Here is a 26335-nt window from a genome sequence, read left to right as displayed (position 1 = left end):
GACAGACTCTAGAGAATTTGAATGAAGCCCATCCTTTGGTGAAATTTAAAAACATTCTGGGAAGATGGCTCAATGAGTCAAGTGTTTATCATGCAAACGTCAGGGCCTGAGTTCAGATCTCCCAAATCCAAATAAAGCTGAGCATGGTGGTAAGCATCTCTAATCTCAGAGCTTCTATAGAGAGATGGGAAGTAGTGGCAGGAGAATCCCAGGGTCAGCTATCTTTTTTTTTTTCAATTTTCTTTATTAACAACTTCCATGATTATAAACAATATCCCATGGTAATGCCCTCCCTGCCCCATTTTCCCCTTTGGAACTCCACTCTCCATCATATCCTGTACTCCTCTTAATTAGTCTCTCTTTTATTTTGATGTCATGATCTTTTCCTCCTCTTATGATGGTCTTGTGTAGGTAGTGTCAGGCACTGTGAGGTCATGGATATCCAGGCCATTTTGTGTCTGGGAGGAGCATGTTGTAAGGAGTCCTACCCTTCCTTTGGCTCTTACATTCTTTCTGCCACCTCTTCTGCAATGGACCCTGAGCATTGGAAGGTGTGATAGAGATACTGCAGTGCTGAGCACTCCTGTCACTTCTTCTCAGCACCATGATGCCTTCTGAGTCATCCCAAGGTCACTGCCATCTGAAAAGAGAAGGTTCTCTACCAAAAATGAGAGTAGCAGTAAGGGTCAGCTATCTTGCTGTATGTAGCAGCAGACAATGTAGGCCTGGTGGCACTGCCTTTAATCCCAGCACTCCAGAAGCTGAGGTAGGAAGATCACTTTAAGTGTGATATCAGCCAGGGCCAGGCTAGAACAAGACTCTGCTTCCAAAACACACACACACACAAAATTAAAAGCAGAAGTGAGGGCTGAAACCCGAGGCTGTCCACTGACATGCACACGTGCGCCACAGCATGTGCAGGCCTCACAATCACACATGAGCACACACAAAGATTTCTTTAAAAAGTGTTTAAAAATATTTCTAGAGGGCTGGAGAGATGGCTTAGCGGTTAAGCGCTTGCCTGTGAAGCCTAAGGACCCCGGTTCGAGGCTCGGTTCCCCAGGTCCCACGTTAGCCAGATGCACAAGGGGGCGCACGCGTCTGGAGTTCGTTTGCAGAGGCTGGAAGCCCTGGTGCGCCCATTCTCTCTCTCTCCCTCTATCTGTCTTTCTCTCTGTATCTGTCGCTCTCAAATAAATAAATAAAAAAATTAAAAAAAAAAAAAAAAATATTTCTAGAACCTGTATGGTGGCACATACCTTTAGTCCCAGCACTAGGGATGCTGAAGTAAGAGGATGACCATGAGTTAGAGGCCAGCCTGTGGCTACAAAATACTGAGTTTCAGGTCAGCTTAGGCTGGAGTGAGACCCTGTGTAGGAAAAATAAAAATATAATAAAAAGAAATATTTCTAGCCAAGTGTGATGGTGACATATTTGGAATTCTAGCACTTGGGAAATAGAAGCAAAATGATCAGAAGTTCAAAGCCACTCTTGCAAGCGTAGTGAGCTTGAAGGCAGCCTGAGCTACATGAGACCCTATCTCAAAAAGCATGGGGAAGAGGAAGAAAAGAAAGTCTAATATTGCAATATCCAAAGGCTCTTCTTTCTGGTTTATCAACTGCTAAGCAGACACACGTATTCCTTGATAATCAGATAGCATTCAATTTCCAGTACCACAAAATAGACACCGAGTCTTGCAGAACAAGCTTTTTAGTATTGTATTTTCTTCTACAGCACCTAGCAGTGTGCTTTGTACATCACGGTGCAGAGTGAAATGCCTGACCACTGGAGGAGGCGCTCTGTGCCTCGCTGCCTGGCACCTGAGACTTTGCTGGCTTCTCCAGGAGAGGTCTACGGGCCCGGGGTTGGGTGGCCTCGCTCAGGCCTTCTAGTCTCATGACCTGGGGAAACTGACCTTCCTGAGCTTCCATTTCTTCCCGTCAAAAAATGGGTGCTGCCGCAAAGGGCACAGTGAAAAAAGCAAAGAGGCAACCTACAGAATGGGAAAAAATCTTCGCCAGCTATATATCTGATAGAGGATTAATATCTAGGATATACAAAGAACTCAAAAAGTTAACTAATAAGGAATCAAACAAGCCAATCAAAAAATGGGCTAAGGAGCTAAATAGAGAGTTCTCAAAGGAAGAAATACGAATGGCATATAAGCACCTAAAAAAATGTTCTACGTCACTAGTCATCAGGGAAATGCAGATTAAAACTACATTGAGATTCCATCTCACTCCTGTCAGATTGGCCACCATCATGAAAACAAATGATCATAAATGTTGGCGGGGATGTGGAAAAAAAGGAACCCTTCTGCACTGCTGGTGGGAATGCAATCTGGTCCAGCCATTGTGGAAAACAGTGTGGAGGTTCCTAAAGCAGCTAGAGATTGATCTACCATATGACCCAGCTATAGCACTCCTAGGCATATATCCAAAGGACTCATCTCATTTCCTTAGAAGTACATGCTCAACCATGTTTATTGCTGCTCAATTTATAATAGCTGGGAAATGGAACCAGCCTAGATGTCCCTCAACAGATGAGTGGATAATGAAGATGTGGTACATTTATACAATGGAGTTCTACTCAGCGGTAAAGAAAAATGAAGTTATGAAACTTGCAGAAAAATGGATGGACCTGGAAAGTATTATACTAAGTCAGGTAACCCAGGCCCAGAAAGCCAAGCGCCACATGTTCTCCCTCATATGGGGATCCTAGCTACAGATGACTGGGCTTCTGTGTGAGAATGAAAATACTTAGTAGCAGAGGCCAGTAAGTTGAAAAGGAGACATAAAGGGTGGAGAAAGGAAGGGAGGAGGATACTTAATAGGTTGATATTGTATATATGTAATTACAATGATTGTAATGGGGAAGTAATATGATTGAGAATGGAATTTCAAACGGGAAAGTGTGGGGGTGGGGAGAGAGGGAATTACCATGGGATATATTTTATAATCATGGAAAATGTTAATAAAAATTAAAAAAAAGAAAAAAAGAAAAAAAATGGGTGCTGGTGAAGGGGTGCTGGACTGGGGTGCTAGCTTAGTAGGTAAAGCGTCTGCCAGGCAAGCCTGAGTGCTTGAATCCAGTCTGCAGAACCCACACAAGAGCGGGCGGGTCCTGCACAGCCTGCCTGTGATCCCACCCTCCCACCAGGAGGGGAGATGTGGAGACAGGAGACTTCTGGACGCTCACAGCCTTGCGCTGCCTGCCGTTTGGCAGCACTAAACAACAAAGAGACCCTGCTTCAAACAAGGTGGAAGATGAGAACTAACCCTTGGGATTGTTCTCTGGCCTCCACACACGAGCTGTGGCACACAGGTACCACACTCAACCCACACACCTGCGCTCTGTAAAGGATGGGGAGGAGAGCTTTGGAATACTGTCTTCTAGACACAACATAGCTGTCGCATTCGTGACCTCCCAGTGGCTGACACTACCTACCGAAGACCTGCATAACATGAGGGCAAATATATATATATATTTGGCCCAGCTCCATTCCCTGTAGTATTTAGTTTAGTGACCAGTACTATCACAATGCTCTTCAGCCTGATACGGTGATCATCCTTTCTTCAACTGAACCATTGACTCCCCTCCAGACAGTCCTCACACAGGCACACAGAGGGCTGACAGTACTGTCTTATCAAGCCATTCTAAAAGCTCTTTGTCCTTCTTAAAGGCCTTTATTCTCTCTATTTCTCTGCGTGTGGGGGGGAGTGGGGGTGTGTGTGCATGCCCATGTGTGCATGTGGAAACCAGAGGACAACCTTAGGTGTTGTTTCTCAGGAATGCCCTCCATCTTTATCTTGAGACAAGGTCTCATATTGGCCAGAAGCTCCCCAGTTAGGCTAGACTGACTGGCCAGTAAGCCCCAGGGATCCTACTCTCCCTAGCTGTAGGATCACCAGTGTGAACCATCACACTCAGCATTTTCACATGGATTCTGGGTTCAAACTCAGGTCCTCATGCTTGCCAAGGCAAGCACTTTACTGACTGAGCTATCCCCCCAGCCATATGAAAGCTTTTTTCCCCTTCAATTCCAGTGCATTCAGATGAAAGATCACCTTATCTCAACTTCTTTCTCTTTCCTTTTTAGCATAGTTTTAATCTCTAAGTTATTATTACAGAGCAATAACTCTGAAAGATGTGATTATTAACATCTAAGTCCTCCTAATTCAACAAAGTGACATTTATTAAATTACAGAGGCTGTTAAAATAATTATGAGCAAATGTGCAAGCTTGCACATTATGAATGGAGAGGAAGGATGTGCATTTCTGGCAAACAGCAGCGAGAGCCTAAAATAGCTCTGAGGTTATTAAGTTATCAGGAAAACCACTTTATAAGACGCTTTGGTGATCTTTTTAAAGTTTAAATCTTTATTATTATTAAAAGTCTATTACTCTCCAAATCTTGAATAAGCTCATTGTGGGAATTTTCCCTTCTGGATTAACTTTGCCTTTGATATAACTAACTGACCCATTTCTTTGTATGCATCTTTGTGGGAAAGGGGAACAGTTGCTTCTTTTCCCCCAGATACAACATCTTATTATGTAGCTTAGGCTGGCCTTGAACTCACAATTCTCCTGCTTTAGTTCCCTGAGTGATGGGATCACAGGCTTGCTCGTTCATTCCCAGCTTGAATAAGGTCCTTTCAAGCAGAGGCTTAAATGCATTCTCTCCGTCAAGAACCTTTTGTTGTCAGTGTGAGGGTGTTCCAAATGAGAGCCTTTCTACCACCCTGAAGCACAGGAGAGAGAGAAAGAGAGAGAGAGAGAGAGAGAGAGAGAGAGAGAGAGAGAGAGAGAGAGAGGGAGAGAGAGAAGGGGGGGAAGAGAAACTGGCTTAATGCCTGGCTCCTCTTAGGTAACATCAACATGGGACACTGAGGGCTGGAGAGACGGCTCAGCAATTAAGGTGCTTGTTTGTAAAGCTGCTGGCCCAGGGTTCAATTTCCTGATTCCCACATAAAACCAGATGCACAAAGTGCTGCATGTGTCTGGAGTTCATTTATAGTGGCAGAAAGTTATATTTAAAAAAGGGGGGGCTGTAGAGATGGATTAGTGGTTAAGGCACTTGCCTGCAAAGCCTAAGGACCCAGGTTCGATTCTCCAGGTCCCATGTAAGCCAGATGCACATGGTGGTGCAATGTGTCTGGAGTTCGTTTGCAGTGGCTAGAGGCCCTGGCACAACCATTCTCACTCCTCTCTCCCCCTCTCTCTGTATCTAATAAATAAATAAATAAAAATAAATCAGAAAAACAATTTTTAAAAAGCCCATTCTCATTCTCTCTCTCTCTCTCAAATAACTATTTTTTACAAGATAGGACATTGAGGGCTGGGGAAGTAACTCAATTCGTAGAGTACTTGCTTAGCACACACAAAGCCCTCGGTTCCATTCCCAGACATGCATACAACCCTGGTGGGGTGGTGCATGCCTGCAATCCCAGAACTCTGGAGTAAAGACAAGAGAATCAGAAGTTCAAAGTTCCAGGCTGGTCTGGACTATCCTGCCTCCAAAAAAAAAAAAAAAAAAATTGGACATTGATGAGCTTTCCATCAAGAATAGAAAGGAGGGGCTGGAAAGATGACTTAGCAGTTAAGGTGTTTGCCTGCAAAGCCAAAGGACCCAGGTTCTATTCCCCAGGACTTATGTTAGCCACATGCACAAGGGGGCACATGAGTCTGGAGTTTGTTTGCAGTGGCTGGAGGCCCTGGTTCGCCCATTCTCTCCCTCTCTCTCTCTCTCTGTCTTTTTCTCAAATAAATAAAATAAAATAAAATAAAGATAGAAAGGAGCCCAGTGTGGTGGTGTACGTCTTTAATCCCTGCCACCATGCCCGGCTAATCCCAGCATTTGGGAGGCAGAGGTAGGAAAGCCCATTCTCTCTCTCTCTCTTTCTCTCCCCCTTCTCTCCAATATATTTTTTTAATTACATAAACAAGATGAAGGTGGCGAGTCATCTAGGAAGATATCCAGTGTTGATCTCTGGCCTCTACACGTGCGCATACCCATGTGTCCACACACATACAAGCACGCATATATGCATCTGCTCACCCACCCCCCCTCACCGACAAAGAAAGATGAGCTTGGTGACATAGGGATAGATGGATAAAACAGGAAAGCCAATTGTCCACCACAAAATTTCAGGTAAAAAGTAAGTGAAAAGGTATGGGTTTAAGTTAGGTCAGTGGGAATGGGGATAGATAGGTCAGGAAGAATATCACTTATGTTAGAGAAGTGATATCAATTTTTTTAAAAGATTTTATTTATTATTTACACACAAGCAGAGAGAGAGAGAGAGAAGACAGACAGAGAATGGGTGTTCCAGGGCCTACTGCCCCTGCAAATGAACTCCAGACGCATATGTCACTTTCTGCATCTGGCTTTACAGGGCTACTGGGGATTTGAGCCCAGGCAGTCTGGCTTTTCAAACAAGTGACTTTAACCACTGTGGTGGTTTGATTCAAGTGTCCCCCATAAACTTAGGTGTTCTGAATGCTAGGTTCCCAGCTGATGGATATTTGGGAATTAATGCCTCATGGAGGGAGTGTATTGTTGAGGGTGGGCTTATGGGCTTTATAGCCAGTTTCCCCATGCCAGTGTTGGGCACACCCTCCTGTTGCTGTGGTCCATCTTATGTTGGCCAGGGGGTGATGTCCACCCTCTGCTCATGCCATAGTTTTCCCCTGCCATCGTGAAGCTTCCCCTCGAACCTGTAAGCCAAAATAAAACTCTTTTTCCCAGAAGCTGCTCTTGGTTGGGTGATTTCTACCAGCAATGTGAACTGGATTGCAACAACCACTGAGCAATCTCTCCAGCCCTTCAATTGATTTTGATGACTGACTTAAGTGTCAAGGAATGAGAGGAAGAGTTGGTGACTCACAGGTTTCGACTTCTATAACAAGGTGCATGGTTGGTAACTAATTAGAAATTAGCCAAAGCAGGAGTAACGGGCTTGGAGTAAAGATAAAGAGCTCCTTTGGAGAAGCCGACTTCCTGGCGCACTTTGGTCTGAGCTATCAGGAGGCGGTTTAATGCACAATCCTGCAATGCCTGAGAGAAGTATGGATTTAGAATGCATCTATCTCCTACTCTAAGGCACTCTATGGAAAACTCAAGTTGAACTTATTTTGTTTTTCAAGTTCATTCTTTTCGGTCGCAGGTGAGTCCCTTGGCTGGCAGGGCTCCTTAAGGTTCGACAGTAAACAGGGCATCCCTGCTGTCCGCCTTGCAGGATGCATGTCTGGGCCAATCCGTGCAAAGAAAGACTTACAGTGTCTGATTTGCTTGGCTTTGTGCTGGTTCCCAAATGCATAGGCTGTGCCTCCAGTGCTGAGCAGAGACAAGCTGACTCACACTCGCTGCAAGCGAGCACAGATACCAGTCCTTCCAAGTCCCTGAGCCCTTGGCCACGCCCAAAGAGTCCAATTGCTTCAACCATTTATAATCATCTTTCATTTGCTACATCTGTTATAAAGATCCCAAGGGAAGAAGGAGTAAAAGAAGTTTTGCCTGCCTTGAACTACCTTACTTCCAGGCTCCATGCCCAAACAAGGGTATCCTTAGCTATTCATTCACTCATTCACTCATTCATTTATTTGAGAGAGAGAGAGAATTAGCGTCCTTCGCTTTCATAGTCTAGGCTAGGTTAGGATGGGCTCCAATGATTTTTTAAAAATTATATATATGAGTCTATTTACTGCAAACAAGTGCCATTAACCACTGAAACTATTTCATTTTTGTTGTTTTTATTTATTTTTGACAACTTCTATGAGTTTTTTGTTTTTTGAGGTAGGGTCTCACTGTAGCCCAGGCTGACCTGGAATTCACTATGTAGTCTCAGGGTGGCCTTGAATTCATGGTGATCCTCCTACCTCTGCTTCCTGAGTGCTGGGATTAAAGGCGTGCGCCACCACTCCTGGCCTGTTTCTTTTTTTAAAGAAATATTTTCACTTATTTATTTGCAAATAGAAAGAGAGCAGAGACAGACACAGAGAATAGGCACACCAGGGCCTCTAGCCACTGCAAACAAACTCCAGATGCACGCACCACCTTGTGCATCTGGCTTTACATAGGTACTGGGGAATTGAACTTGGGTCCATTAGGCTTTGCAGCCAAGCATCTTAACCGCTGAGCCATCTCTCCAGCCCTCAAATGATTTTTTTTTTTCTTTTGGCTACCTCAAGTCTTGACAATGAGAATAAAATCCTCTGGGCTTCCAATGCAGTGAGCTCATCTGCTTAGTATGGAACTTGTCATGGTCTGATGTTGATTAGTTACTTGCCTAAGAGCACACCTTCTGCCTCTCAGGTTTCTTATTTATTGATCATTGTGTTCCTTCCAGGTTCTGCACAGTGTTTGGGAGACAACTGCTGACTGGGGTGACTGTGTAAAGAGTTATGAAAACAGGGCTGGGGAGATGGCTTAGCAGTGAAAGGTACTTTCTTGCACACAGCCTGCTGGTCCCAGTTCAGTTCCCTAGTAGCCATGTAAACCCAGACACACATAGTGGTGCATTTGTTTGGATTTCACAGTGGCAGGAAGGCCCTGGCATGCACATTCTCTCTCATTCTCTCTCTCAAATAAATAAAAATATTTTTAAAAGTTGTGAGAATAGTCTCACCACTGAAAGTCAGGGAGCATAGTTGGTTGTGGATGATGACTGTTAAACAGAACATTATTTATAAACAAGCTTCCCTCACAGATAATTCACAAAGTAGAGTTAAATTTATAAAGAATCATTGAAAGAGTTCTAATTATGCATTTGAGGAGAATGTTGAGAAGTGACAGTTTTCCAAGTTGTGAAAAAGTGCTGAGTCAGAGATGACTCCTCTGATGGCCACCCAAGGGCAGAGGCGCCCGCGGCTGTGGCTGCCCCGGGCCATTCTTCCTGCTCTGGGCCATTCCTCTCAAGCAGAATTGGTCATTTCAGACATAACACTTGCTACTGTTATTCTCCCACGTCAATAAAATACACTGTATTTAAAAAATAATTCCATCAGCTGTCTTTTCAAGAAGTAAATTGCTAATTTGACCACCTTGCTGATATATTTCCGTTTGTGGACTAAGTAAGTTGCAATGTCACTCTAAGGCTGTTTCACAATGAATGCAATTTGGCAAACGTGAGTTCTGCTTTGGGATGCATCCAAAGAGTTTGTGAACGCTCATGAATGCCTGCTGGAAGGTTTTCGCACCCATGAGGAAGCCCCGTGGCACAGATATCAAGGACTTCTTTAAGGCTCCAGGTTTTCAATTAAGGGCATCAAAACGTCTGGCACAGCAATTACGGTAGCTACGTTAAGTAGGACTGGACTGGGGGGTAAAACAGCTTGAGCTTCCAGGGCTATAAATGGTTACTTGATCCATCATTTTCCTTCATGCATCACTTAAACTACAGTGTTTTAAAATAACTTTTAAAGAAATACACAGATAAAATTCCAGGTATAAAAGATGACTTCGTAGCCAGGTGTGGTGGTGCACGCCTTTAATCCCAGCACTTGGGAGTCAGAGGTAGGAGGATCACTGTGAGTTTGAGGCCACCCTGAGACTACCTAGTGAATTCCAGCTCAGTCTGGAGTAGAGCAAGACCCTACCTTGAAAAAAAACAAAACAAACAAACAAAAAAAAAACAAACAGACAAAAAAAAAGGACATCATTTCAGAAATGACATAGAGCTGAGATTTATAAGCCACATTTTTTCCTTCTTCTTTTTTGGTATTCTAGTCCAGGCTGACTTGGAATTCACTATGTAGTCTCAGGATACCTCAAACTCATAGCAATCCTCCTACCTCTGCCTCCCGAATGCTAGGATTAAAGGCATGCACCACCACACCCCGTTTTCTTTCTTCTTTGTGTGTGTGTGTGTGTGTGTGTGTGTGTGTGTGTGTGTGTATGTGTCCAGAGGTTGATGTTGAATGTCTTCCCCAATCGCTCTCCACCTTTTTATAAAAATTTTTTAAGGTTTTAAAAAAATACTTATTTGAGATAAAGGGCACAGCCAGAGCCTCCAGCCACTGCAAATAACTCCAGATGCATGTGCCATCTTTTGCATCTGGCTTACGTGGGTTCTAGGGAATCAAACCAAGGTCCTTTGGCTGTGCAGGGTAGTACGTTAACCGCCAAGCCATCTCTCCAGACCTATTTTTTATTTTTATAAAATATTTTAGCCGGGCGTGGTGGCACATGCCTTTAATCCCAGCACTTGAGGGGCAGAGGTGGGAGAATTGCTGTGAGTATGAGGCCACCCTGAGACTACATAGGGAATTTGAGGTCAGCCTGAGCTAGAGTGAGAACCTGCCTCAAAAAACCAATAATAATAATAATAAATATTTTATTTATTTAAGAGAGAGAATGGGCTCTCAAGGCCTCTACTAACTGCAAACTAGCTTTAGACGCTTGTGCCACATTGTTCATCTGGCTTTACGCTGGAACTGAGGAACAGAATCTGGGTCCTTAGGCTGCACAGCCACACGCCTTAATGGCTAAGCCATCACTCTAGCCTCTACACCTTATTTTTTTAAATTTTTATTTTATTTGTGTGTGTGAGAGAGAATGGGAACACCAAGGCCTTCAGCCTCTACAAATGAACTCCAGATGCATGCACCACTTTGTGCATCTGGCTTACAAAGGTACTGGGGAATTGCACCTGGGTCCTTTGGCTTTGCAGGCAAGTGCCTTAACTGCAAAGCCATCTCTCCAGCCCTACCTTGTTGTTGTTGTTGTTGTTGTTATTATTTGGGTTTTTAAGAGGTAGTTTCTCACTGTAGCCCAGGCTGACCTGGAATTCACTATGTAGTCTCAGGGTGGCCTCGAACTCACAGTGATCCTCCTATCTCTGCCTCCTGAGTGCTGGGATTAAAGGCGTGTGCCACCACATTGGCCCCACCTTATTTTTTGACAGAAGGTTTCTCACTGAATCCACAGGTCACTGATTCAGCTAGACTAACTACCTAGCAAGTCCTAGGGATCCACCTGTCTCTACATCCCTAGCACTGGAATTGCAGGTGCACCCGTTCCTCTGGCTTTTATGTGCTGAGGACCTGAACTAAGGTTTCCATGCTTGCAAAGCTAGCACCTTACCCATCGAATCAAGCTACAGTTTATATATGTACTTGAAACTGAGAAAGAGAGAGAACCCTTTGCCCTAGGTTCATTTGCGCCCTTCAGTGTATTTAGCTGCGGTGGTAGGAACATAGGCCAGGGATGCTGACAGGACTCCTGAAATGACTGTTAGAGGCTGGGAGATCTTTGCTTTTTCCTGAAACTGGATCTCATATAGCCTGGGAAGATGGCCTTGCACTCCTGATCCTCCTGCATCTAACTTCCAGGTGCTAGAATCATAGGTGTGTCCCCTATGTCTGGTTTATGTGGTGCTGGGGATTGAACCTAGGGTTTCATGGATGGTAGGTAAGAACTCTACTAAATGAGCCACATTCACATTCCCTACTTAAAGATACCTCTGAATATACAAATACACTTTATACACTCTGTTATCTTATTATTTATTTATTTGAGAGAGAGAAAGAGGTAGGGAAAAGAGAGAGGGAGACAGAGACAGAGAGACAGAGAGAATGGGCATGCCAAGGTTTCTAGCCACTACATACAAAATCCAGATGCATGTGCCACCTTGTATATCTGGCTCTACATGGGGAATTGAACCAAGGTCCTTTGGCTTTACAGGCAAATGCCTTAACTGTTAAGCCATGTCTCCAGCCCTATTTTTTTTTTTGGGGGGGGGTTTCAAGGTAGGGTCTCACTCTAGCCCAGGCTGACCTGGAATTCACCATGTAGTCTCAGGGTGGCCTCGAACTCACAGTGATCCTCCTATCTCTGCCTCCCGAGTGCTGGGATTAAAAGCATGCACCACCACGCCTGGCTCCCTGTTTTTTTTTTTTTTAATTATTTGTAAGAAGAGAGAGAGGAGAGCACAAACATGGGCATGGCAGGGCTCTTGACATTGCAAACAAACTCCAGATGCATGCAACACTTTATGCATCTGGCTTCCTGTGGTTACTGGGGAATCAAACCCAGAACAGCAGCTAGTGCCTTTAACAGCTGAGCCATCACCTCAGTTCTACTAGTTTTCCTCTTTTTTTTTTTTTTTTCATTTATTTGAGAGAGAGAAAAAAAAGAGAGATAGCGAGAGAATGAGCATACCAGGGCCTTCAGCTGCCGTAAATAAGCTCCAGATGCATGCACTATCTTTTGCATGGGTCCTGGGGAATTGAGCCTGGGCTCTTTGGCTTCACAGGCAAATATGTGAATCATTCAGCCATCTGTCCAGCCCTCTATTGCTGCTTTTTTCCTACTACTTTTTTTTAAGCAGAAAAAAAATTTATTGGTAGTCTCAAAAATACTTAGGATCAAATTCAGGTCTTTGTGCATGCATTCCATCACTAAGTTATATTCTGGGCCTCTACTGCTTGTTTATTTACTTATTTGCAAGGAGCAGGGGAATGGGTGTGCCAAGGGATGCAGCCACTGCAAATGAACTCCAGACAGATGCATGCACCATCTTGTGCATCTGGCACTATGTGGGCATTGAACCTGGATCCTTTGGCATTGGCTTTGCAGGCAAGTGCTTTAACCACTAAGCCATTTCTCCAGCCCCTCTACTACTTTTTTTTGTTTTGCTTTGGGTTAGTTTGTTTTTTTGAGGTCTCACTCTAGCCCAAGCTGACCTGGAATTCACTATGTAGTCTCAGGCTGGCCTCAAAATCATGGCGATTCTCATACCTCTGTCTCCCAAGTGCTGGAATTAAAGGTGTGTGCCACCATGCCCGGCTCCTCTACTGCTTTTTAATATCATTCTCTTTTCATTTATTTATGGAAAGAGAGAGTGAAAGAATGGGTATGCCAGGGCCTCCTGCGACTACAAACGAACTCCAGACACTGCGTCACTTTGTGCATCTGGCATTACATGGGTACTGGGGAATCAAATTCAGGCCATCAGCTTTGCAATCAAGTGCTTTTAACTGCTGAGCCATCTCTCCATCCCTATCATTCTCTTTTTAAAGACAGTTTCACTATATGTAGCTCAGGTTGACCTTGAACTCACAACCCTCTGTCCTCAGCCTCTGGAATTTTGAGATTTCAACTATATGCCATCTTTCTTGACTCAGAAATTATTTTCTTTGATTAAAAATAAAAGCCAGGAGCCTGGTGTGGTGGCACATGCCTTTAATCCCAACACTTGGGAGGCAGAGGTAGGAGGACTGCCATGAGTTTGAGGCTACCATGAGATTACATAGTGAATTCCAGGTCAGCCTGAGCTACAACAAGACACTACTTCAGAAAACAAAAACCGACAACACCACAAAATAAAATAAAATAAAATAAAAGCCAGGGACTAGAGAGATGGTTTAGTGGTTAAGGCATTTACCTGAAAAGCCAAAGGACCCAGGTTCCATTTCCCAAGACCCATGTAAACCAGATGCACAAGGTGGCACATGTGTCTGGAGTTTGTTTGCAGCAGCTAGAGGCCAAGGAGCATCCATTCTCTCTCTCTCTCTCTCATTTCCCCTCTTTCTCTCTCTCTTGCCCTCTTTCCCTCTCTCAAATAAATTAAAAAATATATTTAAAAAGGAGCCAGGCGGGGTGGTGCATGTCTTTAATCCCAGTACTCAGGAGGCAGAGGTAGGAGGATCTCTGAGAGTTCAAGGACACCCTGAGACTACATAGTGAATTCCAGGACAGCCTGAGTGAGAGACCCTACCTCAAATAAATAAATAAAAATTAAAATGCCAGTACAGGGGAAACTGCCTACCCAAAATTGATTCTCTAATACCCATATAAAGCCAAATATATAATGTGGCCCCTATTTCTGGATTTCATTTGTAGAGGCAAGAGGCCCTTGTGTACTCACTGGCTTGCTCTCCTTTTCTCTCTCTCCCTAATAAAGAAAAAATACTTTTTAAAGTAAACATAAGCCAGGCATGGTGGTGCACACCTTTAATCCCAGCACTTGGGAGGCAGAGGTGGGAGGATAGCCATGACTTCAAGGCCACCCTGAGACTACATAGTGAATTCCAGGTCAGCCTGGGCTAGTGTGAAACAACCCTACCTCGAAAAACCAAAAACCAAACCAAACAACAACAACAACAACAAAAAACCCTAAGATAAGATTAGAAAAATCTGAATCTAAGAAAGAAAGAAAAGAAAAACTAGGGCTAGAGAGATGGCTTGGCAGTTAAGGCACTTGCCTGCAAAGCCAAAGGACCTAGGTTCGACTCCTCAGGACCCACATAAGCCAGATGCACAAGGGGGCACATGCATCTGGAGTTCATTTGCAGTGGCTGGAGGCCCTGGCACACCCGTTCTCTCTCTACCTGCCTATTTCTGTATCTCTCTTTCTCTCTCACAAATAAATAAATAAGAAAAGAAGCTGGGCATGGTGGAGCACACCTTTAATCCCAGCACTGGGGAGGCAGAGGTAGGAGGATCGCTGTGAGTTTGTGGTCACCCTGAGTCTCCATAGTGAATTCTAGGTCAGCCTGGGCTACAGTGAGACCCTACCTTGAAAAAACCAAAAAAATAAAAATAAAGAAAAGAAAACCTAAGCCTTCAGCTTTTGAAACTTTTTATTTATTTATTTTGTCTTTCAAAGTAGGCTCTCATTCTAGCCCAGGCTGACCTGGAATTCACTATGGAGTCTCAGGGTGGCTTCAAACTCATGGCAATTCTTCTACCTCTGCCTCCCGAGTGCTGGGATTAAAGGCGTGTGCCACCACTCTCAGCTTTGAAAACCTTTTAGACTCCCTTTACTATAAGCTATTCTTGCAACTATGTGTCTGTAATATATATATATATTTTGGTTTTTCGAGGTAGGGTCTCACTCTAGCCCAGGATGACCTGGAATTCACTATGGTGTCTCAGGGTGGCCTCAAACTCACGGCGATCCTCCTACCTCTGCCTCCCAAGTGCTGGGATTAAAGGCGTGCGCCTCCACACCCAGCTAGTCTGTAATATTTTAACTGGAACTTTCTGTTGTTTTTGAGGTAGGGTCTCACACTAGCCCAGGCTGACCTTCTCTGTAGTTCCTGGCTGGCCTCAAACTCACAGTGATTCTCTTATCTCTGTCTCCCCAGTGCTGGGATTAAAGGTGATATCACCAGGTCCAGATTTAATTGGAACTCTCAAAAAACTTTTTATTGACAACTTCCAGACATATAGATAATATATCATGATCATAATCAACTACTACCTCTCTACCTTTTCCCCTCCTCCCCTAGACTGAAACTGGAAATTTTTGTTTTGTTTTGTTTTTGAGGTAGGGTCTCACTTTAGCTCAGGTTGACCTAGAATTCACTATGTAGTCTCAGGGTAGCCTCGAACTCATGGCGATACTCCTAACTCTGCCTCCCGAATGCTGGGATTAAAGGTATATGATACCACACATGGTGAAACAGGATTTTTTTTTTGGAATTTTTTTTTTTTTTGGTTTTGCGAGGTAGGGTCTCACTCTGGTCCAGGCTGACCTGGAATTAACTCTGTAGTCTCAGGGTGGCCTCGAACTCATGGCGATCCTCCTACCTCTGCCTCCCGAGTGCTGGGATTAAAGGCGTGCGCCACCACGCCCGGCTGGAATTTTTTAATATAAATGAATACTACACACACACACACACACACACACACACACACCACACACCACACACACTCCAACTAAGAGTACTTTTTAAAATCTAAGGTACTATTACTTTTTTTAATTTTCAAGCAGAGAGATGGAGAGGAGAGAGAAAGAGACAGACAGACAGACAGAGAGAGCATGGGAGCACTAGGGTTTCTAGCTGCTGCAAATGAACTCCAGATGCATGTGACACTTTGTGCATCTGGCTTTACGTGGGTACTGGGGAATCAAACCTGGGTCATTAGGCTTTGCAGGCAAATGTCTTAGCCATTAAGCCATCTGTGCATCCCTGATCTAAGGTATTTTTATTGACAATTTTCATACACAAACATAATATAATTTGATCATAATCCCCTCCCAATGCCTTCTTTTACCTCCCTTCCCTTTCTACTTCTTTCTACCTAGTTGCACTTCTATTTTGATGACTTTTTTTCGTTGCATCCTCCATCATCTGTGATGACAAGCTGATGGGCCCAGGATGGTGCAGATCTTATGGAGGTAATGACAGCTGCTGTGAAGTCATGAAAGAATGGACACTTGGTGTTCAGAAGCTAGTATCCCAAAGTACTCCTCCCTGTCCTCTGGCTTCTACATTCTCCGCATCCACTTCCACAATGTTCCCTGAGCCCTGGAGGGAGTGATAAAGACGTCTCATTGAGCAGGGGCCACACAACGCTTTCTTATTCTCAGCACTCTGACAAGTGTTGAGTTTCCCCAGTAGATACTGCCAACTGTGAAAAGAGCTTCTTTGATGCAAATTGAGAGCAATATGGGTAATTGGTGAATATATTTCGAGGGCATTTTGATTTTTACAACATATCCATTTAGTTAAACACCAGTAATGACTTCCTCCTAAGGATCTATGACCTTCCCAGCCATAGGCTTTTGACTGGGTTTTCAGTACCAAGCATACATTCCCTTCCTGGGAGCACATCTTAAAACCAGTCGGAAAACCATTGGTTACTCACATAAGTCATACCACTATTGTACTGGTGGGCACCTCTTGCCTGGCTAATTGGTTGTGTGGCATGTAAGGCGGATCCACCACTGGGTAAGCCTGCTGATGACTCTTCCTCCCCACCCTTCAGCCCCCAGCCTACATAATGCTTTCCAGCACTTATAATACACACTCATGACAGCTCATCGACAGGGAGGAGGCGTCCAACTCCATTTCTGCTAAGTCTTTTAATACACAAAGCCATTCTTCTAAAAGGAATTATCTATATAGCTTTAGCACCGATTAAAACCAATAAAAGTCTGGGTGCTGGGGCTGTGATTCAGTGGGTAGAGTGCTTGCCTAGCATGCACAAGGCCTTAGATTTGATCCCTAGATCTCCTTAAACTCTGGCATGGTGGCGTGCACCTGCAATCCTAGCACTTGGGAGGTGGGCACAGGAGAATCAGAAGTTTAACTGCATCATGGCTACATAGCAAGTTTGAGGTCAGACTGGGTTGCATGAGTTCATACCTCAAAAATAAACAAACAAAAACCTCTTGCAACAATTTAAAAAAAAACTAAGTTTTTGTCTCATAGGAAAAAATCAGAAGTTACCAAAAATCTTTTAAATCTAGCAGTGTTAGTATACACCAATCATCCCAGAACTAGTGAAGGTGAGGAAGGAGGATGGCTGTGAGTTGTAGACCAGCTTGGACTATACAGCAAGACTCTATGTCAAAAAGTTTTCTAAGGGGCTGGAGAGAAGGCTTAGCGGTTAAGGCATTTGCCTGCAAAGCCAAAGGATCCTGGTTCAATTCCCCAGGGCCCACGTAAGCCAGATGCACAAGGGAGCGCAAACATCTGGAGTTCTTTTGCAGTGGCTGGAGGCCCTGGCATGCTCATCCTCTCTCTCTGTCTACCTGCCTATTTCTGTATCTGTCCCTCTCTCTCAAATAAGTAAATAACAATAAAATATTTAAACTGGGCGTGATGGCATGCACAGCTTTTTAATATCTTTACTGAGATAGAAAGGATATACCGTGTACTGCACATGTTTAAAGTGTGCAACTTGGTAAGTATGACATGGAGATGCTTGTAACCATTAGCACAGTCAAGATACTGACCATATGCATTATGCCCAAAATTTTGCTTACATCCCTTTTTTGATACAAACCCTCTCAAGCAACCACTGACTGGCTGATTATGGTCGATTTATTTATTTTATTTATTTACTTTTTTAGTTTTTAAAAAATATTTTTATTTATATTTATCTGAGAGAAAGACACGGGAGAGAGAGGGAGAGAGAGAGAGGGAGGGAGGAAGGAAGGGAGGAAGGGAAGGAGGGAGAATGGTCTCTAGCCACTGCAAACAAACTCAAGATGCATGAGCCACTTTATGCATCTAGCTTACATGGGTCCTGGGGAATTGAACCGAGGTTCTTTGGCTTCCTGTGGCTTTGTAGACAAGTGCCTTAAATTTGAGAGGGGGGGGGAGGGAGGGAGAGAGAGAGGGAGACAGGAAAAAAAGGAAAGAAAGAATGGGAAGGCCAGGACCTTTAGTCTCTGCAAAGGAACTCCTGATACATGCACCACCCCCTTGTGCATCTACCTTTATGTGGGTACTGGGGAGTCAAACCTGGGTCCTTAGGCTTTGCAGACAAGCACCCTAACCCCTAAGCTAAAGAGAAATTAATTCCCCCCCCCCCCATTTTTCAAGGTAGGGTTTCACTCTAACCCAGGCTGACCTGAAATTCACTATGTAGTCTCAGGGTGGCCTTGAAATCATGAGTGATCCTCCTACCTCACTCAGCCTCCTGAGTGCTGGAATTAAAGGTGTGTGCCACCACATCTAGCTGGTTCTTTATTAGTAGTATATGTAACCATCTCAACTGAAGACTTATTTCTTGGGTGGTGGTTCCTAAACTTACATGGCCCATTGAACCTTTCAAATGAAACAAAAACAGATAAATCCTACAGAAGACAATGCACTGCCTGGGGTGGGGTGCTGGGGGTGGTGGAGCACAGTACCTTAAATGAAATTAGTGTTTCAGAAAGTTGTGGGGGGGAACACTGGGAGATGGCTCAGCAGTTAAGGTGCTTATCTGCAAAGCCTAAGTACTGGGGAATCGAACTCAGACTATCTATCAGTTTTTGCAAACAAGTGCCTTTATCCGCTGAGCCATCCCTCCAGGCCCCTTAACACCTTTCAATGGCTTCAGCCTGCAATTAGAATAAAAGCCAACCTTGTTTCTACCTCTTCCTACGCCCTGCAGAGCTGCACCCTCCCTAAGCTCCCTTCCTCTTCAGGTAAGCGTCATCAGGCATGGGTTCTACTCAGTTCTACGAGCTAAGCTCCTATTGACTGCAGGTTCTCTGTACAGCCTTCTCCTCTGCCTTACACAACTCCCCCAGGGCCTTTCTCCCACGACTGGTTCCTTCCCATGCTTCACATGGTCCTCCCCCTGACCACTCTGGTTTGGAAAACCATCCTGTCATTTGCTATCCCAGAATTTTCATAAACCTTTAATAACATGTTTCCTCTTCAAATGTGAAGTGTTTGTTTATGGTTGAACTCCCCCCCACAGACAGCAAGTCCCTGAAGCCAGACCTTCTCTGGATGTTCTCACCCATGTTTCCCCTCTCCCTCTGCTGAGTTTCTAAGAATGTTGACAGAATGAATGAATACAAGGGATGTGGACATAGAAAACAGAACTGTAGGTCTGGAGTGATGCCTTAGCGGTTAAGGTACTTGCCCACGAACCCTAACGACCCAGGTTTGATTCCCTAGTACCTGCATAAGCTAGATGCAGAAGGTGGTATATTTTGCAGTGACTAGAGAGGCTCTGGTGTGCTCATTCTCTCTCCCTTCCTCTCTCTCTCTCTCTCTCTCTCTCTCTCAAATAAATAAAAACAATTTTTTTTTAAAGAAAAGACAACTGTAATGTCGGTTCATAAAAAGGATGAAGCTTTGCACACGTTGACTCAAAACTGGAGGAATTTTAAAGGTCCTATTTCTTCCTTCATCCGTCCTTGAAATAATAGCTAATAGCACTTTTAGGCACTATGCTAACCGCTTCATGTGCATTTAACTCTCAGAGTAACCCTGTCGAGGCAATCAACTTTTATCATCTTCAGTTTTTCGGAGGCAACCTGCCAAAAGCCATTAACGGTGGAGCCATAGTCTGGTTTAAGTAGGCCAGATCCAATTAATCATTGTAATGGACACCCCTTCACTCAAACAATAGGTGTTTTTAATCAACGTACTTTTTCAGAGAACCCCTCTGAATTCCCCCATTTAACCTGACCTTTCTGATTTTAGGACTGAAAGCCACTGGTGGTTGCTAAGCGCTCAAGGAAGGGGGTTTCCTGCAGAATCTTGGTTGGGAGAAGCGCAGCTCCGATCGCCCTGGCAGCCGGGCCCGCACGACGCTTATAGCTAGGCAAGGGCTGCTCCGGGGAGTGCCAGGGAGGAAGGAAGGCACAGGTCAGGAGGTTCCGAGCAGATGGGATCCATATGCCTTGCTTGGGGTGGCGAAAGAGGAAGAGGTACAGTCCGCTTCGCCCACGCCCGCCAGGGGCCTCGGGATCTCCCAGTCCGAAGGGGGAATCACGACGCGTTTCCCCGCTGCTCCCCCCCCAACTACACCGCACGTCACCAAGCCAGCACCCACTCAGCAGCGCCCCCCGAGCCCCGCACCACACACACCGCGCCTACCTTCCCCTCCCACTTGCAGAGGCCGGCGTTAGGACCCCACGACCGCCCAACCCCCGACCCGCTCTGATCAGACTCGGCCTCCCATTGGTCGCTTACCGGCGCAGTTCCCGCCCTCCCTCGCTCTGACGTCACTCCCAAGATGGCGCCGGCCGCGGTGGATTCGGCGGCAGGAGCCGGAGAAGGAGGCGGAGGCAGCGGCGGCGACGGCGCGGGGCGGGGGAGTCCCGTCTGACTGAGACGGCAGGCCTGGGCGGAGCGCCGGGCTCGCGGGGAGCGGGGGGGGGAGGGAGGGCGGGGGATGAGCTAAGCGGGCTCGGAGCGCCGGCGACAGTCATCAGCCCCCTCGTGTCCCGCCGCCGTCGCGTGGACGGAGCCGCCGCCGCCCGCCCGCCGCCGCTCTTCCACGGACTCTCTCCCAGGCTGCGGGCGCTGGACGGAAGGCGGCGGGGAGGTGAGTTGCGGGGGCGGCGTCGCGGGGCTCGGCGGCATGTGGAGCTGTCAACGGCCCTGAGAGGTGACAGTCTGGGGCGGGGGGGTTTCGGACGGACGGACGTGCGAGCAGGGGGGCCGTGACCTCCATCATCCCCCTCGGTCCCCGGAGGCTGCCGGGAGCCCGCGGGGGTCCGGGCCGGGGGTAGGAGGGGGGGCATGGTGCGGCTGGGGGGACTCGAGGGGACCGACAGCTCGCGCGCCTCGGGATGGGACGCGTGCGGCGCTCTGGGGTTTTCCTTCCAGATTTTCTATTCGGGGCTGCTGTTGTGTGGGTGGTGGGGGCCGGGAGAGGTCCTGGAGCTTGGGATTGAATTTTTTTTTTATATTTAATTAATTAATTAAAAAAATTTTTTTTTTGGACAAGCCCGTTACGTAAGTCGGAGGTGGCTTCCCGGAATCCCACCTGCTCGGTATTTTCAACACCAGGCGGAGGGGAGCCCTACCGGAGCCCTGGCACCCCCCCCCCTTCTCCTGCTTGGGCATCTGCCCAGCCTTCCCCAGCCCCGGGCTCCGAGTCCGCGTGAGCCCGGCCAGCATCCAAGTTGGCCAGTTTTTTTTTCCCCTATTTTTTTTTGGAATGGGGGGGAGGTGATTCCTCGTTATCACTGTTCCCTTTGAACTCGATCGCTTTCTAGTGGGGAGGAGAGAAAAGAGAAAAAGGTTGTGACCTAAAATTGGGTCGCAGCGACCGCTTTCCATTTTTGTTGTTGTTGTTTTGTTTTGTTTTTAAATGACAGACGTGCTGGAAGATTTTCGTTTGCTCCAGTATGTATGCATTCAGACGTATAGTTCCGCCTCAGAGCCTCAGAGAAGAGGGGTTTTTTTTGTTTGTTTGTGTGTTTTTGTTTTGTTTTTGTCTTATAGTACAGTTATTTTTTGTTTGCAAAGGCATCAGTCAACAGGCGTGTATTTATTGGAGGGGAAAACGCGTGTCAGCCAGCCGCAACTCGTGAGGGCAGAAATTGTGTTCTGCTGTGAATATGTTATTCTTTACAATGTATTGGTCACGAATGAAAAGTATAGCCCCAGGCATAAAAAACAAGATGACAAGTTTTTAGTATATCTACAGGCTCAGTCTGTTTTCTGCCTGCCCTTTTTTTTTACCCCTCCGGGGAGACACCTGCTGAAACATCGTAGCCCAGGTGACACTAATCTATTGGAGCACCCTTGAGATTATGATATAAAATAGTCTCTGGGGGCCTAAGATTTCCTGGGCAGGTCGTTCAGTTTATGTTTCTAGTAGTTATGGGATTCGGCTTCTGAGAACTGAAGTGTGTAGAATTTGAGCTATTTGAACCCTGATTGAACTTATAATAAAAGATTGCATTTAACTTTTTTTTCTGGAGAGTTTTTTGTTTTGTTCTGGGGAGAAGTGGTCAATATTATGGGCAACTTTTACTTCATTTTTCACAATTTCCTTTTGGGCTATAGCTCTCAGAAGGAGTCTGGCATATAGTTACCATGCTCATTCTATATATGTTACATAATTTCTTCTTCCTGAATGATTAAACACAGACCTCCTTCACTGTGGAATTTTATAAGAATGTGCTTGTGAGGGAAGTTAATGGATCTTGACACCAGCCTAATATTGGGAATACACGAGTCAATTTTGGCTTGAACTTCACGCTTATGTGAACCAGTTTACATTTTTGAAGTCTGGTGAAGCAATGTAAATTGTCTGTTTGCATGGGAGAGCCAGGGAACTGATGTTGATTTCTTTTGAATGTGTCCACATGAATTACCACTGGTTTGAGTAGTTATTGATTCTTAAGTTCCTGGAACTGTTGTCCTGCTTCTGGCAACTTCAGTAACATTTAGTGTCATTGGGAGGCTGTAAGAAGGAAAGCACAAAGTACGTCATATCAGTCCACTTGAATACTAAAAGTTTTTTCCAGGTAGGGTTTCACTCTAGCTCAGGCTGACCTGGAATTCACTCTGTAGTCTTAGGGTGGCCACGAACTCATGGCCATCCTCCTACCTCTGCCACTCAAGTGCTGGGATTGAAGGCGTGCACCACCACGCCCAGCTAGACTACTAAAAGTTTTAGCAGAGATGAAAACTTAACTTTCTCACTGTCTTCTAACCACATTATCTTTTGTTTGTAGAATCTAAGTGTTCTACATAATAGTTTTTCATAAGCACTGATGGAGGTAGAGGTGATCTTACATTACAGATCTTGTGTTGTTATTTAAAGTGATGGCTCATTATTGTAAGTGGGGAACACAAGTGGCTCTAGCAGGAAAATGGACATGGTATTTTTGCTTTCTCTTTTGTCAGAGACTTATCTTTGTGGGACCTTTCTCTTTCCTACTAGAAGTGACCAAACTGAAGAAAAGTGAATGGGCTTTTCTTCCTTCCTTGTCTGTTTTAAAAAGTACCCTAGATCAATTGTCTTTCAGTAGACTTGGTGGGGTGGGTGGAGAGTCCAGTCATTCTTAATTACTGTATCTCGAAGGTGTCAGTTTGAATTGTAAAAGAGAGGTTTAGAATTTTGGGTCAGGGAGATGACTCAGCGTCTAAGAGTGCTTTTTGTGCAAGCTTGAGGACCTGAGTTCAATCCCCAGCACCCATATAAAAACCTGGAACCCCAGTTCTTGTGGGGAGAGGGTTCTGAGGGTGCAGACGGGAGAATCTTTGAGGCTTGTTGGTCAGTGTGTCTGATGGAAAATGGCAGCTTCGGGTTCAGTCACTGCTTCAAGGAAACGATGGAGAAGAACGAAGAGGACACCGACGTTCTACTCTGGCCTCCACCTGCATGCACACATGCATACTGTCTACATACAACATACACTACACACACACCAAAAGAACTGAGCTTTCATATTTAAGAAGCTGCTAATTTATGTGGGGTGTTATTATAGTGATGCAGATTATTTTTTAAACATTTTATTTATTTGAGACAGAGGGAGAGAGAGAGTGAGAGTGGGCACATCAGGGCCTCCAGCCACTGCAAATGAACTCCATATATATGTGCCAACATGTGTATCTGGCTTACGTGGGACCTGAAGAATCGAACCTGGGTCCTTAGGCTTCTCAGGCATACGCCTTAACTGCTAAGCCATCTCTCTAGCCCACAAAGATTACTTTTGAGAGAGGACCTTGCTCTGTAGCTCAGGGTGGCCCAGAACTCAAGAGCCTCTTGCCTCAAACCTCCTAAATGCTAGGATTGGCACAGTTGCCTTTATAATCATGAAAAGAAAAAGACATGAAAAAGTTACAGGAGAAAAGTTTTTTGAAATTTAAATATATTTAAAAAATTAAGTCGGGTGTGGTGTTGCACACCTTTAATCCCAGCACTCGGAAGGCAGTTAGGAGGATTGCTGGGAGTTCAAGGCCACCCTGAGACTACATAGTGAATTCTAGGTCAGCTTGGGCTAGAGCAACACCCTACCTTGAAAAACCAAAAAAGAAAAAAATTAAAACACCTAAGAAATACAATTTCTCTCTATATATATTTATACAAAAGTAAAATATTTATATGGATAACAGGTAGTAGCAACATATCCATAAAGTAGCAGTTAGTGTTTATTTTCCCCATATTTTGGTTTAACACCATAGTGGTAGTTCATTATTCTTAGGGAAATTATTTAGGATACATGTAGCATATTATACATAAATTATAGATGACTGTATAATTTGAAAATTAATTCCATAACAGTATTTTTTCTAAAAACACATTTATTATTAAATAACTATAAACTAATGAACAAGAAAATGAGCCTGTAGTTTACATTCACGATATATATACAGTCAAGTTGGGCATGGTAGTGCATGCCTTTAATCTGAGCATTTGGGAGGCAGAAGTAAGAGGATTACTGTGAGTTTGAGGCCACCCTGAGAATACATAGTGAATTCCTGGTCAGTCTGGGCTAGAGTGAGACCCTACCTCGAAAAAACATATATATAAATATGATATATATATGTATGATATGTATATATCCTATTGTTATGCAAGTTGACTATATATATGTATAGCCTATATATATGTATATATAGACTATATATAAAAAACATTATTTTTATATATATATAGTGACTATATATATAAACTATATATATAAAACATTATTTATATATATATATAGTGACATATATATATATATATGTATATATATATATAGTCAACTTGCATAATATTACATATGGTGTTTTAAAAAATATTCTCTTTCTAAAACATCAGTAAGCCAGGCTATTGAGATTTCCACAGGAGATAAGTAGCCATTCTCTCTGGTGAGGACGAGGTCTGCTTGAAGAGCATCATGACCCTGCCTCTAAGACATGCTGTGGCGTACTTCCCAAGTCAGAGTGTGAGGCGTGCGCATCGTCACATTCTCTTACCACAAGCAGCCCCAAAGCAGTGTTCAGAAGTGACTGACACCTACTTACAGGAGAAAATATTTAAACTTGTAACCACCATTGCTCCCTCAGGGAAACTGCCTTAGGATTCATTGTTAGCAAACCCGGTTGAAAATGCGATGTGTCTTTGCCGTAAACAGTGAGAGAGACAGCTGTGATTTAGGTGAGAGCGCGCTCCTCCTCCCAGCACCCACCCTGACATGGTTTTCCACCCGTGGCTGCTTTGCATCAATGTGCATTACTTGCTTTCCAGCCTGGGCTCTTTGCCTCCTACACCAGACTGCTCTGTGTTGACAGTGCCACCTATTGGGGAACTTCTCCACCTTTTCTGGTGACTTCATCAGCCATGAGGCAGTGGTATTTGTTTAGAAATGCCAACATCCCGCTAGCTACGGTGGGATACAACGGTGAATGATTTCTGCCCCAAGCCTGCCTGAGGAGCCGGGCTTGCTTTTGGGGCCATTAGCATACCACGAGTCCCTGCCTTTCCTGTTTCACTGCTAACCCTCTGGGATCTTTTTCCTGGTATTAATATCCTCATGTCACTTTTTCCTAGTGACAAATTGTTTTGAGTTACAGACAACCAAGCTAAATACATTTTGGAACATTATTTAAGTGTAGGTTGAAGAATTCAGAAGGGCTGGCTGCATATATGTTCACCTGTGGCTGTGATGATTGTTTTTAAAATGTGTGTTACTCTTGGTTCTTGTTTTCTTCAGTTAAATATAACAAGTAGACCCGGGCGTGGTGGTGCACACCTTTTATCCCAGCACTCTGGGGGGCAGAGGTAGGAGGATCACTGTGAGTCTGAGGATAGACTGTGACTGTATAGTGAATCTTAGGTCAGCCTGGGCTAGAGTGAGACCCTACCTCAAACCTCCCCCTGCCCAAAGAAAGAAACACATTTCATGTATGTGTGTGTGTGTATAATGTCACAAGTAGGAAGAGAAGAGAGACTATCAAGAAAAAGAAAGGTATCACAGGGTTTTTCCTCTTAGTGTTATACTTTATTTTGACTAACTTAAGAGTAATAAGTGAGAGATAACATTCCTTTTGCTGAAACCCCTGACTTTTTTTCAGTGCAAAAATTCAATTTCCATACATATGTTAAAGTATATATACATGTGTAGACACCATAGCATAACTGTTTTTGTTTTCAAGTAAAACCTGAAATATGAAGATAAGAATTTTTTTTCTTTCTGTATTA

At 44.5% G+C, this 26335-nt stretch overlaps 1 protein-coding gene across 3 annotated transcripts in view; it reads left to right on the top strand.

The window, feature by feature from the left end:
* Positions 1-20649: 20649 nt before the first annotated feature.
* The window catches only part of Dennd4a (DENN domain containing 4A), a 110859-nt gene continuing 105173 nt past the window's right edge, over positions 20650-26335 (top strand). For 2 of the 3 annotated variants that reach the window (XM_045160137.1, XM_004662555.2), the window contains exon 1: positions 20650-20731. The gene's annotated coding sequence lies outside the window, so the exon portion shown is untranslated. Of the gene's footprint in view, positions 20732-20895; positions 20915-26335 lie in introns of those variants that run through there. The other variant, XM_045160136.1, reaches the window with a different exon arrangement.

The sequence above is a fragment of the Jaculus jaculus genome, chromosome 10 (genome assembly GCF_020740685.1).
Source record: "Jaculus jaculus isolate mJacJac1 chromosome 10, mJacJac1.mat.Y.cur, whole genome shotgun sequence".
Taxonomy (NCBI): domain Eukaryota; kingdom Metazoa; phylum Chordata; class Mammalia; order Rodentia; family Dipodidae; genus Jaculus; species Jaculus jaculus.
The sequence above is the reverse complement of the archived record's forward strand: the minus strand, read 5'-3'. Positions and strand labels throughout refer to the sequence as shown.